The sequence below is a fragment of the Theropithecus gelada genome, chromosome 2 (assembly GCF_003255815.1).
Source record: "Theropithecus gelada isolate Dixy chromosome 2, Tgel_1.0, whole genome shotgun sequence".
NCBI classification, from domain to species: domain Eukaryota; kingdom Metazoa; phylum Chordata; class Mammalia; order Primates; family Cercopithecidae; genus Theropithecus; species Theropithecus gelada.
The window spans coordinates 39912717-39932238 of record NC_037669.1 but is presented as its reverse complement, the minus strand read 5'-3'; the positions used below and the strand labels follow the sequence as shown (position 1 = coordinate 39932238).

The 19522-nt window shown below is 39.4% G+C and overlaps 1 protein-coding gene and 1 pseudogene across 3 annotated transcripts in view; one reads left to right on the top strand and one right to left on the bottom strand.

Moving 5' to 3' along the window:
• The window catches only part of GSK3B (glycogen synthase kinase 3 beta), a 260978-nt gene that overhangs the window by 51556 nt on the left and 189900 nt on the right, over positions 1 to 19522 (top strand). The window lies entirely within an intron of this gene.
• LOC112618596 lies at positions 13632 to 14759 on the bottom strand (annotated as a pseudogene).

Here is a 19522-nt window from a genome sequence, read left to right as displayed (position 1 = left end):
TGACTTTTCTGGAGGGGCAGAGGTATTTTTCTAAAGTAGAGATTTGTCTCTGTCGTTGTCCGTCCTCACAAGGTATAACAAGCATCAAAGGTAATAATTTGGGGTGAGTCTGACCTGGTTACATTGATAACAAGGTGGTCAGCAATAAAATGAGAAAAGAAGAAAGAGTAATAGAATAGATGAAAGAGAGTTAAGCTCTTTTTAGCTTTAGTTTGAGAGGTTTTTTCTTTGGATAATGGCCCATGACTCTGGAGGTGGTAGTGTTTTCTTGACTCGGGTGTGATGGGTCCATCCTTTTTTTGCTGTCTGGACTACGGTTTTAGTGGTTAGAAGCACCAGGTAAGGTCCTTCCCAGGCCGGCTCAAGTTTTTCCTCCTTGATGAGGACGTGATCCCCAGGCTGATATTGATGGACTGAGAACCCCAGGGTTAGCACCTGTGTTTGGAGACCTTTGGTTTTAAGAAAAAGAGAAAGTAGAGGAGAGACCAAGTATATAATTCCTGAGGAACTGTCTTTGTTTTAAGTGTGGGAACGTCAGCAGTGGAGTGTAAATAAGACAATCTATAGAGCATCTCATAAAGGGAAAGGCCTATATCTTTTTTAGGAGCAGTTCAGATTTTCAGCAGGGCAATAGGAAGACATTTGGTCCATGGCAACTGAGTCTTTATAACGAATTTGGTTAGATGGTTCTTTAAGCACTGATTTGTCTTTTTAACTTTCCTTAATGAAGGTGGGTGCCAAGGAGTATGATATTTTCATTTAATGTCTAGGGCTTGGGATAGCTTTTTAATGATATGAGCTGTGAAATGGGTTCCATTGTCTGAGTCAATATTTTTTATTAGCCTGAACTTGAGCACTGTATTTTTAATTAATGCCTTAACTATATAATTGGCTGTTGCATTTGTAAAGGGAATAGTTTTGACCCGGTGAGTGAGGTGATCTACTGTCATTAATAAGCATTTTATACGACCCATTAGAGGCATCTCTGTGTGATTAATTTGGGTACTTTGGAATGGTCTTAAGCCTGGACTCCTTTCCCCAAGGGATAATCTCTTTTATAGTTTGTTTATCAGTTTTCATATATTTACATATAAAGCAACTGTCTGTAACCTGTTTTGGCTAGAGTATAAGTTCCTGAAGACTGCATCACACATGGCCTGGGGTCCTTAATGAATCTTTTGATGCACGTGGGACAGGACTTGGTCTGGTAATATCTATTTTTACTCTGAGCTCTCTTTAGTGCCTATTCTTACTAGCTTTTCTTTCTCAGTGGAAGAGAAAACGGAGATCACAGTAGGAGGAGGAAGGTAAGGAGTTAAGTGGAGAACAGGCATTTCAGAAGAAACGGCAGCCTTTTTGGCTTATCTGATCTGTTACGTTATTTTCCTGACTCTTAAAAGACAGGGTTTTTTTTGTGTGTGTCTGGGGACATGGACAATAGCGATTTTCTCTGGCAACTGAAGGTTATTCAATACTTGGGTGATTAACTCCTCGTGAACAAGGTTTTAACCTTATTAATAAGACCTCGTTCAGTCTAAAATTTTTTCAAATGTATGAGCCACCACAAAGGCGTACTTACAATCAGTATGGATGATTCCTTCCTGGTTCTGCAAACACTTTAAGGCTTGGCTGAGTGCAAACAACTCACAAGTTTGGGCAGACCAATTATTGGGCAATTTTCTTGACTCTACTTCTTTAACAGCTTCTTCATCAATTACTGAATACCCATTGTGTCTTTTTCCTTCAATCACTCGGGAGGAACCATCTATAAACAAGTGTCCCCCGGTCCTGAAGGGAGTTTCTCGTAAGTTTGGCCGGACCTTTGTATGGTAATCAATTAAATATAAACATGTGTGCTTTCTTTTTAGATTTAGAACTCTTGTTAAGAAACCTGCTGGGTTAAGCAAATTATCAGTAGTTAAATCATCCTCTTGTTTTAACAGAATAGCCTCCTACTCATACCACTTGTAATACTTTTCCAGTGGTACATTTTATATAAATGACTCTAAAGAATCGAAGTTCTTTTCTGGTCTGGGGTAACCAACAGTGACCACATTGAGGATTTCCTTATAGAAGTCTTTTATGAAGGTATGCATGATATGTGTTTCCATGGGCTTCTTTGTATTCTTGTAGTATGAGTTCCATCCTATGCTCACCATCATCTTATGGACATCTCTACTTCCAACACTGGCCCAACTACAGTAAATGCCAGTGGATATATCAGTTGGGAGATTATCTACCACTTGCTCAGGAAAATTAGCTTGTGGGGATGCCCAGCTGCTTGGAACCGCAGCCGAATCCCGGCACCACTTGGCCCCAGCAGCAGTAAGGCAGATGTCCCATAATGCAGCCTGTTTGGGGCATGGGCTGTGGCCTGGTCTGCGTGTCCTGCAGAGCCGCCATTTACATGGTGCCTGAACTCTGGACCAGCCGGGTGGCAGGAGCGTGGGCTCTGCCTACCGTGGAGGCGCACCAGGGGCTGGATGATGCCTATAACATGCTGCCACAGATCCTTGATGCTGCCAACCCTACAAAAGCCGCCTGGCGACTTAGGTGCATGGAGTCCCTTTAAGAAGGGATACTTAGGCTGGGAGGGAATAGGTTCATAGGGTGTTGATTCCCAAGAATCAGAATTGTAAGAGGAGGAGTAACATGAGTAGGGGAAGGATCTGAAGTGGGATCTGGGATGGCAACAGCTGCTTGAGAGGAAGGGATTGGGGGCACTGAGCAGGGAAAGATGGTCTAGGGGATCCCACGTGATGGTCTTTAGGCATGGGAACTGGCTTTTCTAACCTTTTATTATCTTTGCAATATTTTAACATGAAACCTAGGAGGCTATTAGGGGGACTATCTTTATTGCTATTTTTATCCTTTTTACTCTTTGTCTTGCTTGAGGTATTTCCCATGTTGGGTCCTAGTTAGGCTCAATGCCTTGTACTAGAGACTTCTTGCCTATTCGTTTCTGGGGGCTTGTTAAGACTGAATCCTTTGTATCGGTGATTTCTTGCCTATTCTTCCCTGGGGAGCTTGTTAAGGCTCAATACTTTGTACCTCAATACCTCGTATTTCTTGCCTATCCTTTAGCCCCACCTACTGGAGGTTTCTTGCACCCTTTTTTCGCTTCGTCCATTCTGGCCACTTCCCTCGTGGGAATATTTCAGATCCCTCTTAGCATTGATGGTGGGTCAGTATAAACCCCTGACAGGATCCCCGAAGGGCCGCCCTAAGCCATATGAGGTGACCATGGAACTGCAGATAGGATGCTCTAACTCTGCACAGCAGTAGTGTTTAGTACCATTCACACAACCAGCACTGCAAGCAGTAGTGCTTGTGATCATTTACACACACTTTTAACCTCCAGAATCCCAACCACCAAGGAAATACTTTGTCGCCCCTGCAATGTTCTGACTTTGGTCTGTGCACAGACTTACCTGGTCACCGAGGTATGTGAGCTTCCTTTCCCCAAGCTGCTGGCCTGTTTCTTTCCCATGTTGCTGAGAGTCCGGGTTTATTTGTCACACTGGGTGGGCCTCAATTCCTTTATCCTGGAGGCCCCTGCAATGAGGGAGTGGGGCTCACTTCTTCATGGGAGAGGACCAGACACCCTTTCCCAGAGGAGAATGGGAATCCTGGACGAGCCCCCAGATTTGTTGGCGATAAATGCTCGGTGCTGCAAAGTGAAACCAGCACTCAGGCAAAAGTTTTCTCAGCAAGGCAATTTACTTCTGCAGAAGGGTGTATCTCGCAGATGGAGCAATGGCAAAAACAGGGAACAAAGGAGAGAAGGGGTTTTTATCTCTAATGCATAGTCCCTACCTCTGTGTCACTCCTCCATGGGCTGGGGTTGGACCACGCAATCTAAGCTGACCTGATTGGCTACTTGTGAATATTTTTTCCAAATAAGAAAGGGGAAGGGGAAGGTGAGTTGCAGTGGTGGGATGTGTGGTTTCGAAGGGTGACGTGTGGTTTCTAATGGGTGGAATGGGTGCAGAATGTTTAACCAAGGGAACAGATGTGAGCTATTGATAAGAGCTGACAAGAATGTTGTTTACAGTAACTAGAGGCAAGGAGACATGGAGAACAAGAAAGTTGAGTTTGAGAACAAAAAACAAGGAAGTTAACATGCTGAACCTTTGAAGAGAAATTCAGAAAAATTCATTGTATCAGACATAAGTTTTTCACCTCATTTGTATAAATATTTATGAGTGTGATTGCTGGGATTGTGTGGTAAGACCACATTTAGCTTTGCAGGAAACTGCTGATGGGTCTTCCAGAATGGCTGTACTATTTTACATTTCTGCAAACAATGAGTGAGAGTTCCTGTTGCTTCACATCCTCACCAGCTTTTGGTGGTGTTAGTGTTTGGGATTTTAGCCATTCTGTTCCAGTAGATGTATAATGGTATGTCACTGTTTTAATTTACAATTCCCTAATGACATATGATGTTGAGCATCTTTTCATATGCTTATTTGCTACCTGTATATTTTCTTTTGTGTGGTATCAGTCCAGATTTTTTGCATACTTTTTAATTCATTTGTTTTATTATTGAGTTTTAGGAGTTCTTCGTATATTTTGGATACTAGCCCTTTATCAGATATGTGTATTGCAAATATTTTTTCCCAGTCTGTGGCCTGTCTTTTCATCCTATTTCATAGTGTCTTTCTTTCAGAGAGCAGAAGTTTTTAATTTTAATGAAGCCCATGTTTCCATTTTTTTTTTAAATGGACTGTGCTTTTGGTGTTGTATCTAAAAAGTCGTCATCAAACCAAAGGTTACTTAGATTTTTCTTGTTTTCTTTTAGAATTTTTATAGTTTTGCATTTTATTTTAGGTCTATGATGCAGTTTGAGCTAATTTTTTAATTTTTGTGAATTTTTGTGCATTTTGAGTTAATTTTTGTGTAAGTTGATGTCTGTTTATTTGCATGTAGATGTTTGCTTATTCTAGTACCTTTTTTCAGAAAAAGACTGTCATCCCTTTTTGATGTCCTCTTTCAGTGATGCACATGTTTTTTTGAGACAGACTCTCACTCTCTTGCCTAGGCTGGAGTGCAGTGGCTTGATCACAGCTGACTGTAGCCTCAACTTCAGTCAGTCCTGCTTTCTCAGCCTCCCACATAGCCGGTATCATAGGTGTGGACCAGGGTTTCACCATGTTGCCCAGGCTGGTCTTCAACTCCTGGGTTCAAGCAGCCCACCCACCTTGGCCTCCCAAAGCACTGGGATTACTGGCATGAACCACCATGCCTGGTCTCAGTGGCATAGTTTTGAGGGTGAATTATGATAAGTAAAATTGAAGAAGAAACCTGAGATTGTTGTAATTAATAATTTGACTTCATATGCCTTTAAAAATAGCTTAGGAGGAAGTAACATGTTGAAGAAGAGCCTGGGCTGTGGGATAAATTCTGAATTTACCATTAACTTGCTGTGACATTGGACAAGTTACTGAACTGTGCCTCAGTTTCCTTGTACGTAAGTGTATTTTTAGGTTAAGTGAACAACATTTAATATAAATTGTTTAGTACAGTATCTTGCATATGTTATAGCTATGGAAGGTTATTAGTAATAAAGACTTCTTTAGATGTTTTATGTATTTTTAATTCATCAGTTCCTATTATTCTCTATAGTGTATTACAGGAAAATATAATAGTGTTAACCTATGGACTGTTTCTGTAGTTATTGATGCCATCTGGCAGAAGCAGATTTACATAAGGGAGTTTAATGACTGACCCAGAATAACCATCATGAAGAGCATACAATGTAGAAAACGGAATTCTAAATGCATGCTTATATGCTCAGTATTTTCTAAAACCACTAAATACCATTAAATACCTCAAGACTAAAGGTTTGATGTGTAAGATGTTGCAAAAGAACTGTAGTGCTTTTTAAAAATTTTTAATTTATTTGTGTTTTTGAGATAGGGTCTCTCCCTGTCACCCAGTCTGGAGTTCACTTTATAAAACATATTTCCTACCTTTGCATATGACGTATTACACGCACCTGCTTGCTTAATATATTTAGGATTGTTGCATATTTTAGATTTTGAGTTATCTCTCCAATAAGAATACAAGTTCTTTAGGATAATGTGTCTTCAGTTTTTCAGTCTGTCACCATTTCTGGATGGAGAAGGTCATGTTTCTTAATTGCCTGAGAAGTTAAGCAATTTGGATAATTGGATAAGCTATTACTTTTAAATTATTGCTTTATTTTATCTTGCCGTTTGATTCTTTCTTCTGGAGCAGATAGAGGGACCATTTACAATATAATAATGAAATTCATATCTGTTTTTAAAGTTAGAACTGGAAGGCCAGTAGGAGAAACAAGGGTCCTTTAGGGCAATACCCTGAGTAAAAGCAAAGCAATTTCTTTGTTTGTTTCAAGTAATTGCTAGTGAATAAGGAGTATTTCTATACTTCACTATATTCAGCATTTTTCTTTGTTTGTGTTATAAAACAAGATATTGGGATGATAATTGTTTAATGCACTGATAGGAACTGCTATTCTGAGTTATCACAAACTTTGGGTTTTGTCAGTTAAAACAAATTTGAGTGTTAGGTTTTGTTTTTTTAACAAGTGTTGACATTACTTTTATTTCTGTGTTTGGGAACTTGTAAATTTGTCTGACATTGATTCTAAAACTTTATTGTAGCGTAATATTTTGATCTCTGTGTATCCAAGCTTTTTTCCTAAAACCGCTAGATGGCGTAGATCTGCTTTTTTTTTTTTTTTTTTTTTTTTCCCTGCGATGGAGTCTTACTCTGTCGCCCAGGCTGGAGTGCAGTGGCGTGATCTTGGCTCACCGCAACCTCTGCCTCCCGGGTTCGAGCAGTTCTCCTGCCTCAGCCCCCTGAGTAGCTTGGATGCCAGGCGCCTACCAGCATGCCCACTGAATTTTTGTATTTTTAGTAGATATGGGGTTTTGCTATGTTGGCCCGGCTGGTCTTGAACTCCTGACCTCAAGTGATCTGCTCACCTTGGCTTCCCAAAGTGCTGGGATTACAGGCATGAGCCACCGCCCAGCCAGATTTGCTTTTTAAATTAAATTTTTGTCTCTGAGTCATTTAGTAGTAAGTTAGTCATGGTACCCCCTTCTCTTAGATACTTTAATTGGTGATACTCTGGGGGTGTTAAAAACAAAACAGCAACAACAAAACTGGTGATCAGAATTAGTTTAACAACATAAATATTCTTAATGAGGATATCTTCTGAATTATCCTAATAAAGTAGTATTTATGTTTTTCTGTTACATAAAAAAATCCAGGACTTTCTTTGGTAAGTTGTACTTCATACCAGTTTTAATCATTTAGCACAGTAGAGAGTACTAGTGAGCTATACATTATGTAGACTATAGATATGTTAAAAAGTACATTCTATTCATGATAAAACTAATAAACTAGGAATAGAAGGAAACTTGCTCCATGAGATAACATCCATGAAAGAACCCAGAGCTAATACATAGTTAATGGCAAAATATTGGATGCTTTCTACATAATATTAGGAGCAATATGAGAATGTCCTCTGCTGCCACTTTGTTTTTTTTTTTTTTTTTTTTTTTTTTAGCATTGTACTAGAGTTTCTAACCAGAGCAATTAGGCAGGGAAAGAAGTAAAAGGCATTAGAGTGATAAGGAAGAAGTATAGCTGTCTCTATTTGCAGATATTTATGGAAACATCCTAAGAAATTTGCTAAAAATCTATTAGAGTTAATAAATGAGTTCAGCAAAGTTGAACTCATTTTATGTAGGATCGATGTATAAAAATCAACTGTGTTTCTCTACAGTAGAAATGAGCAAACTGAAGCTGAAATTAAGGAAACAGTTCCACTTATAATGCCATCTAAAGGAACAAAATACTTATGAATACATTTAACATAAGTACAAAATGTATAATCTGGAAATTACAAAACATTGTTGAAATAAATTAACGAATACCTAAAAAAAGGATGGACATCCTATGTTCATGAATTGAAAGATTTAATATTGTTTAAATAATAGTGCTCTCCTAGTTGATCTACAGATCCAAAGGTTTATCAGAATTCCAGTTGCCTTTTGCAGAAGGCAAAATTCCAATTGCCCTTTGCAGAAATTGATAAACTGATCCTAAAATTCATGTGGAAATACAAGGGATCCTGTATTAGTTTCTGAGGGTTGCAGTAAGAAAGTACGAAAACTAGGTGGCTTAAAACAACCGAAATTTTTCTCTCAGTTTAGAAGTGGGAGGTCCAAAATCAAGGTGTTGGCTCTGACTGCTCTAGGGACTTATCCCCGCTTGCTGCTTCTAGCATTTGCTAGCAATCCCTGGCATTTCTTGGCTTGTAGATCACTAAAGTCACTTAGATTTCCTCTACCTGCGTGTCTTCATAATATTTTCTCTCTGTGTATGTTTGTCTGTGTGTCCAAAATTCTTTTTGTGAGGACACCAGTCATATTGGATTAGGGCCAATTGAATGACCTCATTTTAATTTCTTTTTTTTTTTGACATGGAGTCTCACTCTTTTGCCCAGGCTGGAGTACAGTGGCATGATCTCGGTTCACTGCAACTTCTGCCTCCTGGGTTCAAGCAATTCTCCCGCCTTAGCCACCCGAGTAGCTGGGATTACAGGTGCCTGCCACCACGCCTGGCTCATTTTTTGTATTTTTAGTAGAGATGAGGTTTTGCCATGTTGGTCAGGCTGGTCATGAGCTCCTGACCTCAAGCGATCTGCCCTCCTCGGCCTCCCTAGCGTGCTGGGATTACAGGCATGAGTGACCTCCACCTCTCCCGGCCCTCATTTTAATTTGATTACATTTGTGAAGACCCTATTTCTAAATAAGGTCACATTCTGAGGTACTTGTGGTTAGGACTTTAACATATCTTTTTTGGGGTACCCAGTTAAACTCAGACTCTGAATAGCCCCTCAAAAATTGAAAAATAAAGTTAGAGGACTCACATTTCTCAATTTAAAAATTTACATCAATCAAGACAGTGTGGCGCTTGGATATAGAGTCATGGAGTATGATTGTTAGTCTAAAAATAAGCCCCTACCTTTAAGGTCAGTTGGTTTTGACAAGGATACCAAGATAATTAAATGGTGAAAGAATTTTTTCCCCCCACAAATGGTCTCAGACAGCTGGATATTTGCATGCAAAAGAATGAAGTTTAACTCCTGCCTCACACCATCTACAAAAATTATGTCAAAATGGATTAAAGACCTAAGTGCTAGAGCTAAAGCAACTAGGAGCTAAAGCTTCTAGGAGAAAACATAGGATTAAGTTTTTCTGACCTTGGTTAGGCAATGGCTTCTTAGATATGGTACCAAGCACACGAGCAACAAAAGAAAAAATTGATGCATTGAACATTATAAAAAATAAAACCATTTGTGCTTCAAAACACCATCAAGAAAGAGAAAACACAGAAAGGGAAAATGCTTGCAAATTATATCTGATAAAGGACTTGTGTCTAGAATACAAGAAGAACTCCTACAGTTCAATAATTTTAAAAAGTCCAATTAAAAATTTGGCACAGGTTCTTAATAGATAGAACTTATGTATATCTAATTCTACAAGAAAGATATACATAATGACTGGTAAGTGTATGTATTAGTCTCTTCTCACACTGCTATAAAGGACTACCTGAGACTGGGTAATTTATGAAGAAAAGAGGTTTAATTGACTCACAGTTCCAAAGGCTGTATAGGGAGCGTAGGTGGGAGGCCTCAGGAAACTTAAAATCATGGTGGAAAGTGAAAGAGGAAGCAAGCTTGTCTTACCGTGGTGGAGCAGGAGAGAGAAAGAGAGAGCGTGAGGGGAGAAGTGCCATACACTTTCAAACAACTAGATCTCGTGAGAACTCACTATCACAAGAACAGCAAGAGGGAAGTCTGTCCCCATGATTCAGTCAACTCCCACCAGGCCCCTCCTCCAATTCATGAGGATTACAATTTGAGATGAGATTTGGGTGGGGACACAGAGCAAAACCGTATCAGTGCATAAAAAGATGCTCAACATCATTAGTCATTATGGAAATAAAAATCAAAACCATGAGATACCACTTCAGACTCATTAGGATGGCTAGAATAAAAAAGTCAGATTATAACCAATGTTTGTTAGGATATGGAAAAATTGGAGCCCTCATACACTGCTGTGGGAATGTAAAATGGTACAGCTGCTTTGGAAAACAATCTGGTAGTTCTTAAAATACACACATAGAGTTACCATATAATTTAGCAATTCCATGCCGAGTTGTATATACCCATATGTTCATATATACACATGTTCATAGCATTATTCATAATAACTAAAAGTAGAAACAACCCAAACATTTATCAATTGATGAATAGAGAAATCAAATATGGGATTTCCATAAATGGAATCTTACTGAGGAACCAAAAGAAATGGACCAAAGCATACTACAACATGGATGAACCTGGAAAACATTCTAAGTAAAAGAAACCAAGCATAAAAGACCAAGTATTACATGATTCCACCTATATAAATGTCCAGAATAGGCAAGTCTGTAGACAGAAAGTAGATTACTGTTTCCTTAGGGCTGGAATGGAAGGATTGGGGGATGACACCTAAGAGGTACAGTGTTTCTTTTTGGGGTAATGAAATTGATTGAGGTGATGGTTGCACAAGCCTGTGAAAGTACTAAAAATCGTTAAGTGTGCACTTTAAGTGGGTGAATTGTATGTTATGTGAATCATAACTTAATGAAGCTACTTTAAAATACATTCAATTATTACGAGGATAAGGAACCCTATGAAATGTGTACATATTTGAATATTTAACATGAGATGTTATGAAGTACAAATATATATGCTGCCAAATGGATGGTATGGATCAGTGCTGTTCATAAAGTATATTGCAAGCCACATATATAATTAAATTTTTCTAATAGCCACGTTTTTATTTTTTAAAGAAGGGGTTTCACTATTTTATCCAGACTGGACTTGAACTCTCAGGCGCCACTGATCCTTCTGCCTCAGTCTTCTGAGTAGCTGGGACTACAGGAACATGCCACCTCTCCTGGCTTCTAATAGCCACTTTAAAAAACTTAAAAGAAATGGATGAAATTAAATTGCTTTTTATTTATTTATTTTTTTGAGATGGAGTCTCACTCTGTTGCCCAGGCTGGAGTGTAGTGGTGCGATCTTGGCTCACTACAACCTCTGCCTCCTGGGTTCAAGTGATTCTTCTGCCTTGGCCTCCCGAGTAGCTAGGACTACAGGTGCCTGCCACTACACTTGGCTAATTTTTGTATTTTTAGTAGAGATGAGGTTTCACCATATTGGCTAGGCTGGTATTGAACTCCTAACCTTGTGATCCATCTGCCTCGGCCTCCCAAAGTGTTGGGATTACAAGTGTGAGCCACTGGGCCCAGCCTGAAGTTAATTTTAATAATATATTTTATTTACCCCAATATATAAAAATATTAACATTTCAATATGTAGTCCTTAAAATCTGTTATGCATTTCAGAATGTTTTGATTCAAACTTTGCCACTTTTAAGTGTTCAGTAGCTTCATGTAGTGACTAGGGCAACATAAATAGAGACATTAAGTGTTAATCCAGAGGGAGGAATAATCACTATAGTCTGAAATGATTAGGAAAAGTCACAGAAATTGAGTTATTTTGCTCATTCATTCATTTACTGATTTCAGTCATTTATCCAACAAATATTTGAGCTCTTACTGTTTATTTAAAAAACTAGCAAAAACTGCAGATATGTCTTATCTCCTCATGGACAGTGCATTAAAGAGCTAAGTATGTACTTACTTAGGGCTGGTTGCTTAAGAAGTAGTGGAAAGAATATAGGCTTAGATTTAAATATTCCCGGTGAAACAGAGGATGATGGTAACTGCATTGTGGGATTGGTGGGAGTAAGTAAAATCGGTATGTCACATGCCTAACACTGTGCTGCTTGTTAAATGTTTTCTCCTTCTCTTTTCCTACTTCACCCTCTGTCCCTCTACTTCCCTGTTGAATACATGAGGTGGGCCATGGGAAAAAAGGCTTAGGAAGTAGCAGAGTCCTGGCTACCCAAGGACTTGAGAATGAGTTCTTACCCTCCTTTCTTATCCTCAGCCTTCTTTCACGGGCCTTCTTTCCGTGGCCTTGCTTCCTGGACCCAGATTCAAGTTTGTATTATTAGTTCTAAAGCCTATTAATGAGTATTAAAGGGGTTTTGGTGGGCTAATTTAGGAATGTAATTATTGTTTTTTCTAGAGATTTCTATGTTTCATTCCATACAACTATTTTATTAATGAAAATTTGAAATGCTATCTGCTAAATTAGTTTGCATCTTACTCAGATAAGAATGTGTTTTAGAAATATTTCAAGAAGTGTTGATATAAAAATTATTTTATACCTTTTTTGAAATTCCAGACCTACCATTGAATACTTAGCACTTTGGTCCATGTAATTTTTACATTGTGCGATATCTTTGAATTTTAACATACTCTTTTACAATAAGACTTATTAGGTCTAGTTACATTATGTTTGAGACAGTAATAGATGAGTTTGTTGGGAACAGTTATTATAGTGTATTGAACAGAGTTTGTTAGGAAAAGTTTTTATAGTGTGTTGGACACTGGATTAAGATTGGGCAGATCTTGATTTTTCCATTCGTTAGCTGTGTGGTTGTGAGTAAGTACATTTGTTCACTGGTTTTTGATTCATACAGAAGATACAGTTTGACTAATATGGTCAGGACATGATTGTGTGTTTACTTATTTAAAAATTGTGATTAAGTGCTTTGAAGGAAAAGAACTGGTTACTGTGAATATAATAACAGATTGGATTGTCCTAGAGAAGGCGTCTCTGAAAAAGTGAGGTTTAAGCTGAGACATAAAGGATAAAAAGGAAGGGATTAGGGATGGGGATGGTAAAAGAATATTGTAAGGAAAGGGAACATCATGTGAAAAAGTCCTGAGGTGGCAAAATGCTGTGTGTATTCAATAAATTGAAAGAAGCCTAGTGTGACCGAAGGGTTGTGAGCAAGGGAAGAATGGCATGGTATCAGAATGAAACTAGATTTTACAGGGTTTTGTAAAAGATGCTGAAGCCTTTAAGGAGTTTTAATCAGGGAAATGAGACACAAGTGTAACTCCAAAGTGGGAAGTTGAATATAGGAGTCTCTAAAGGTTGAAAGAGTAGTCAGGTCTACAGAAATACATTTGAGAACCAACAGCTCTCAAATGGTAACAATTTGGATAAATACCATGTATTTAAAGATCTGGGAATGCATAAGCTAATCTGGGGAGAGTATGGAGACAGAAGATAGAGAATGGGAGTCTAGGACCAAGCCTAGAAGAACCCCAACATTTAGAAGCTGATAGGGAAGAAACTAGCCTAGGAGGACCTCAAGTGAGCAGAGTTTTTTTGGATGACTGAGAAAGTATAATGGTTCTGAAATGGCAATAGGGAACAAGGAGGATGTGATTTTTTTTCCCAACTAGATATAAACCTTTTTTTCACAACTTTGTCATAATTCACCTTCTAAAAGACAGACTGGGGGACACAGCTGAAAACACTGGGAGGCCAGATGCTGATGTCTTTCAAGCCAAAGCATAGCCGTGGTCACTCTAGGGCCAATGTGCTCCTATGGTTCTCAGGCGTCACGGACCAGATGCACCTATACTGTCCAATCCCAGTTTTACTTAGAGCCACCTCCTTTTCTGGGGGCCATCCATCCTCATTTCATGCTAGATTTTTACTAGAGGCTCCCTGTTCTTCCACAGCAGTTTATGACCATAAGTAACATACCATATTCCAAGGAGAGTTCCCCAGGATGCACCGCATGATCAAAACATTTCCATCCCGTGATCATTCCTGCTGCATCCATGGCCATAATGACTTTTAGGGCATTCCCTGCTGTGAATGTGAACATCTGAAGGGAAATAATGGCAAGCCTCCCTTCTGGGATCTTAGTGCAGACAGCTGCAAGGACCATCATGATGGTGCCAGATGCACCAAGTGATGGTCCCTATCTTCCTGTGGCAACTTTACACACATAACTGATACAATTGGAAATAACACCTGCAGATAATAACACTGCTCTTGACCCAGAATGTTCACTGTGCTGGAGGCGAAGCTCCACAAAACATAGATATTTGCTGCCGTGTGAAATAAGGAGAAATAACTGAATGTTGACAGCAACACTGGAAAAGAAAGAACTTTTGAGGCTGGATTAGATGTGAAATATCTGATCATTGTCCGCTGCAGAGATGGTACTCTGTATCAACAGAATACAACGACATTCGTTTGCACCTGTGATAATCTGTCACAGTCTACTGGCCATTGCTTAGGTTATTCCACCACTTGTTATTCTCCTTTCTGAAGTCTCCTTTTTGTGGTCTTATGCTATCCCAACCATCAACTTTTATATCATCAAAATAACTCTGGATCCTGAATTTCGGTGATTCATATTGCCAAATAGCAGCTGATCCAAATGCACAGCCTGTAAACCCAACAGTAAAAAATAAAGGTTTTATGAGAGTCCCTATAGGATACAGAGAAGGATAAAAGGCTGTTTCTTCCACAGGAGGAATGAAAGCACTTCTCTTGTATGCTTCAACACTTGTGCCTATGTCTGATCTTTGAGGCTCAGCTTTCCTGGGTGCTTTTCTGAATCTACCTTTTTGCTGAAGAAGTCAAACCTGTGTCTGAGCAGCCGTGGCGGGGGTAGGGCCATAGTGAGTTCCTTGCAGCTGCGGCTGCTCACTGGCGGAGACCATGTCTGGTTGCTGCCCCAGCCTGTCTCTGCCCAGCCTCACCATGCCATCCTCCCAACCTCTGCCCCACCATGGCCTGCAAGGACATGGTTTTGAGACGTGTGGAGGAACTGAATAACATCAGCCTCTGTGGGATTTATTAAAGTAGCATATTTGGGGGAGTTATGTTTTCCATAAGGCTGGAAAGTGGAGTTTGCTGATCACAGAAGAGGTAGAGTTGAGGAGTTGATTCAGATGAGAGGGATGTGTGGAGTAGTAGGGGCATGACAGTTAACAGCAAGTGAGAGAGGCTAGTATTTCTGGTGGAGACTTAGGTAAACAAGGATATGAGGTGTTGATAGATTTAGGCCTTTTAATCTCTTGTAGGCTAGACGGATCTATGGCCTTAGTGGCATAGTCTGGAAAGTTTCAGATAGTTTGTTGGGTAAGGGCCAAGTTTCTCATGAGGTAAATCTGCCTCAGCAGGTTCTAGTTATGGTATGATGAGGCTCCAGGCTGGTCTCTTCATTTCTTTTATCTATTAAATAGTAATAATACCTCATTAATTGTTATTTAAATGGACAGTCACATAGTAGTTAATAATAGTTAAGTCTAAATAAACATACAGCCTTTTATGAAATCTTTTAAACATACATCCCAGTAAGTCGTGCTCTAGCCAAATTATTCTCTTGTCACTCTTTTGTGTACTGAATATAACAATGCCTAATTGAAGAATAAACGTTGACTATGAATGAGGCACTCAATTCATCTCTTTGCCGATTACACTCAATTTTAGAACTAAGGATAAATTATTCAAGAAATAGTTGCTGATTTTTTAGCTCGAAGTGTTCTGTAAGCATACTTGGATTTTTTTTTAGAACCCAGTGACAGTAATACTTCTTTGGAGAGAATATCTTTGAATATCTTTTTAGAACTTCAAGCAAATTTATCTTTAAAACATTTTATATGCTCAGTGTAGATAATTTGGAAATTACAGAGAGATACAAAAAAGAAAATAAAAATTTGCCTGTATTCTCACTATCTAGAGAAAACTCCTGTTTACTTTTTGGTGTGTTTGTGTAGCATTTGTTTTCAAAATTGGGATCACAGTATATAGCAATTTGTAGCTATATACTCTGCCTTTTTATGTAATCTTGTGTCATGAATATTTTCCTAAACCATTAAATATTCTTGGAAAATGTAATTTTAATGAGTACATAATATTCTGTTCATTGTGAGTGTATCGTAGTTTACCTTATGATTCTCTGCTATTGGACATCTGGATTGGCTCTAATTTATTGATGTGGTAAATAATGCCTTAATGAATATCTTTGTAAATCAATTATTTTCTTCCATTTTCTTTTTACTTTCTTTTGCCGTATTCCTAGACAGGGAAGTACTGGGTCAAAGAATAGGGCTTCATTTTTGTTGCTCCTGCTTTTTTTTTTTTTTTTTTTCCTGAGATGGAGTCTCATTCTGTCACCCAGGCTGGAGTGCTGTGGCGTGATCTTGGCTCACTGCGACCTCCGCCTCCTGGGTTCGAGTGATTCTCCTGCCTCAGCCTCCCAAGTAGCTGGGATTACAGGTGTGCACCACCACACCTGACTACTTTTTTGATATTTTTAGTAGAGACGGGGCTTCACCATGTTGGCCACACTGTTCTCAAACTCCTGACCTCAAGTGGTCCGCCTGCCTCGGCCTCCCAAAGTGCTGGGATCATAGGCGTGAGCCACCGTGCCTGGCTGCTCCTGCTGCCTTTTTTTTTTTTTTTTTTTTTTTTTTTGAGATAGAGTCTTGCCCTGTGGCCCAGACTGGATTGCAATGGCGCGATCTCAGCTCACTGCAACCTCCGCCTCCTGGGTTCAAGTGATTCTCCTGCCTCAGCCTCCTGAGTAGCTGGGATTACAGGTGCATGCCATCACGCCTGGCTAATTTTTTGTCCCGCTGCTTTTAAGGAAAATTATACTTCAAGATTTCATATTTAAAAATCAATGTGGGTCAGGCCCGGTGGCTCACACCTGTAAGCCACTTTGGGAGGCCGAGGTGGGTGGATCACTCGAGGTCAGGAGTTTGAGACCAGTGTGACTAACATGGTGAAGGCCCATCTCTACTAAAAATACAAAAATTAGCCAGATGTGGTGGTGCATGTCTGTAATCCCAGCTACTTGAGAGGCTGAGGCATAAGAATCACTTGAACCTGGGAGGTGGAGGTTGCAGTGGGTCTAGATGGCACTACTGCACTCTAACCTGGGCAACAGAGTAAGACTCTGTCTCCAAAAAACCAACCAACAAACAAAAAATTTGTGTGTGTGTGTGTGTGTGTGTGTGTGTGTGTGTATTTGGTGGTATAGCATTGCTTATTTCTCTGTTTCCAGCAGTGGTTTATTTTAGCATTGCTTATTTCTCTGTTTCCAGCAGTGGTTTATTTTTGTGTGGATTTGCAGACCCCCTTGCAGTAATAAATCCTTACAGGTTCTCTTTGGCTTATATGTTGAGAACAACTTCTATAGATTATAAACTACCCCACTTCTCTTCTGTATCCTTTGTTTCACTGCTCTTGCTTCAGCAGATGCCTTCTCATTGCCCCTAACAAGTAACTCTTCCTCCTTTATTCAGTGATTATTTTTTCCTAACATCCCTTGCTTGATATTTGGGGAAAATTTTAAGGCTTTTAAAAAATCATATTTGAGAGCGCCTAGTTTTATTGTATCCCTTGTTAACACCTTGAGTGTTTATTTTTTAATATTTGCTGATTTGTGAGATGAAATATGATAGGTATATTTGGGGGTAGGAGGAATGTCTGAAATAAATTCTTTCTTCCCAACTTATGATTTAATAAGAGCTGGAAGGGGAAAAGTAAGGTGTAAAACCCAGTGTTTGACATTTTTATCCTCTTAATCTGGCTACCGTCCAACGTACTTTCAGAGCTGAAGGGGCTCTAAATTTCGTATTTATTCAGTCCTTTCAGTTTACAGATAGGGAAACTAAGCCCTAAAAAGGACATTCCTTGACTTCCTCAAGGTCATAAGCCAAACAGTGTTAGAAGTTTGGCCTGTTTTTTCATAACTTAGTGTGTTGGTTTTTCTACAAACATCTTCTGCGTCTCTGCACCATGTGTTCCCCAGCCTGCCTTTCAGGTTGACTAACTTTTAGATGACTAATTTTTTTCTGTTTGGAGGCCTGGTAGACTCTTTTTTATCCTTCAGTTTAACCACAGTACTTTGATCATCCTGAGTCAGTTCTTGCATACATTGTACCTTGTTGCCCTGCAGATAGTGCTCTCAATTTCAAGGAAAGCTTCAAGGAAATTTTCTATTCATGTGTGGCATCTACTTTTGGAACAATAATTATCCTTATGTTGGATCATCTTTGTTCTTCACATTTATCATCTTCTCCAGAATTACTTTAATCTGTTAAGTGATTCCCTCTGCATTCACTATTATGATTTCCTTTCTTCCCTGCAATTAATTTTTCACTATGTTTTTTTCTGTTCTTTGCTGTTTCTAGTTTATTAGATCTCTGATGTTTTGTTCTGCTAAGAACAAACTGAGAACTGTTGTAGGTTAAAAAACAGCCCTCCAGAAGAGATCTGTCACCCAGGCTTATTGCAACTTCTGCTTCCTGGGTTCAAGTAATTCCCATGCCTCAACCTCCCAAGTAGCTGGGATTACAGGCACCTGCCACCATGCCCAGGTAAATTTTTGTATTTTTAGTAGGAATGGCCAGGCTGGTCTCAAACTACTGGTGTCAAGTGATCCGCCCACCTCCGTCTCCCAAAGTACTGGGATTACAGACATCAGCCACCATGCCTGGCCCCCAAAAGAATCTTACTATCCATTGGCAGTCACTCCCCATCTCCTGACATGCACTGCCTGCCTTAGACAACCAGGTAGATTAGTGAGTCTTATCTTCTTTCTATAGATTTGCTTATTCTGAACATTTCATATGAACAGGATCATACAATATGTAGTCTTGTGTGACTGTCCACTTATTTTCAATTTGTTAAACTCCTTCAAGATCTTTCTTTTTACATGCCTTCTGCCATTAATGTTATCCCTTCCCACCCCATTGCTTCCCTCCTCCCGCTACCCTCTCACACTTTTTAGAATTTCAGCTGAAATACCACTTTTTCGGAGGGACCTCCCCTAATGGGATTCTAGATACTCCATTATGGACTTAATTGTGCCCCACCATTCTCTTTTGTCTCTCTTACTTCAGTTATTATCTAATGGAGCAGTTATTTGTATAAATAATATCTGCTTCTCTCACGAGGTAGGGAGTTTGTTGTTGTTTTGATAAATACTTAGATGAACATATTCAGGCACTTTACCCAGTGGGAGGGGAAAGAGATTTTCAGAGAAGAGAGATGTGTGTACGTATGTTAACTATTAACGTAGCAATGAAAACGTAAGCTGAAAAAATAGAAAATTAGTAGTTAATTAGGCTTTATGTATGTAGACTGGACAGGTACCATAAAGAATGTGTATTATACTCTCCCAGCAATATCATGAATCTGGATTTTTTTTTTTTTTTTGGGACAGGGTCTTGCTCTGTTGCCCAGGCTGGAGTGCAGTAGTGGCTCCAGTAGTGGAGAGCATACATGACTCACTGTGGCCTTGACCTCCTGGGCTCAGGCACTTCTCCCATCTCAGCCTCCCACTGGTGTGTGCCACCATGACTGGCTAATTTTAAAAAAAGAGTTTTTTTTGTTTTTGTAGTGACAGGATCTCGCTATATTGCCCAGGCTGGTCTTGAACTCCTGGGCTCAAACAGCAGTCCTCCCACTTGGCCTCCCAAAGTGCTGGGATTATAGGTGTGAGCCATTAAAACCTAA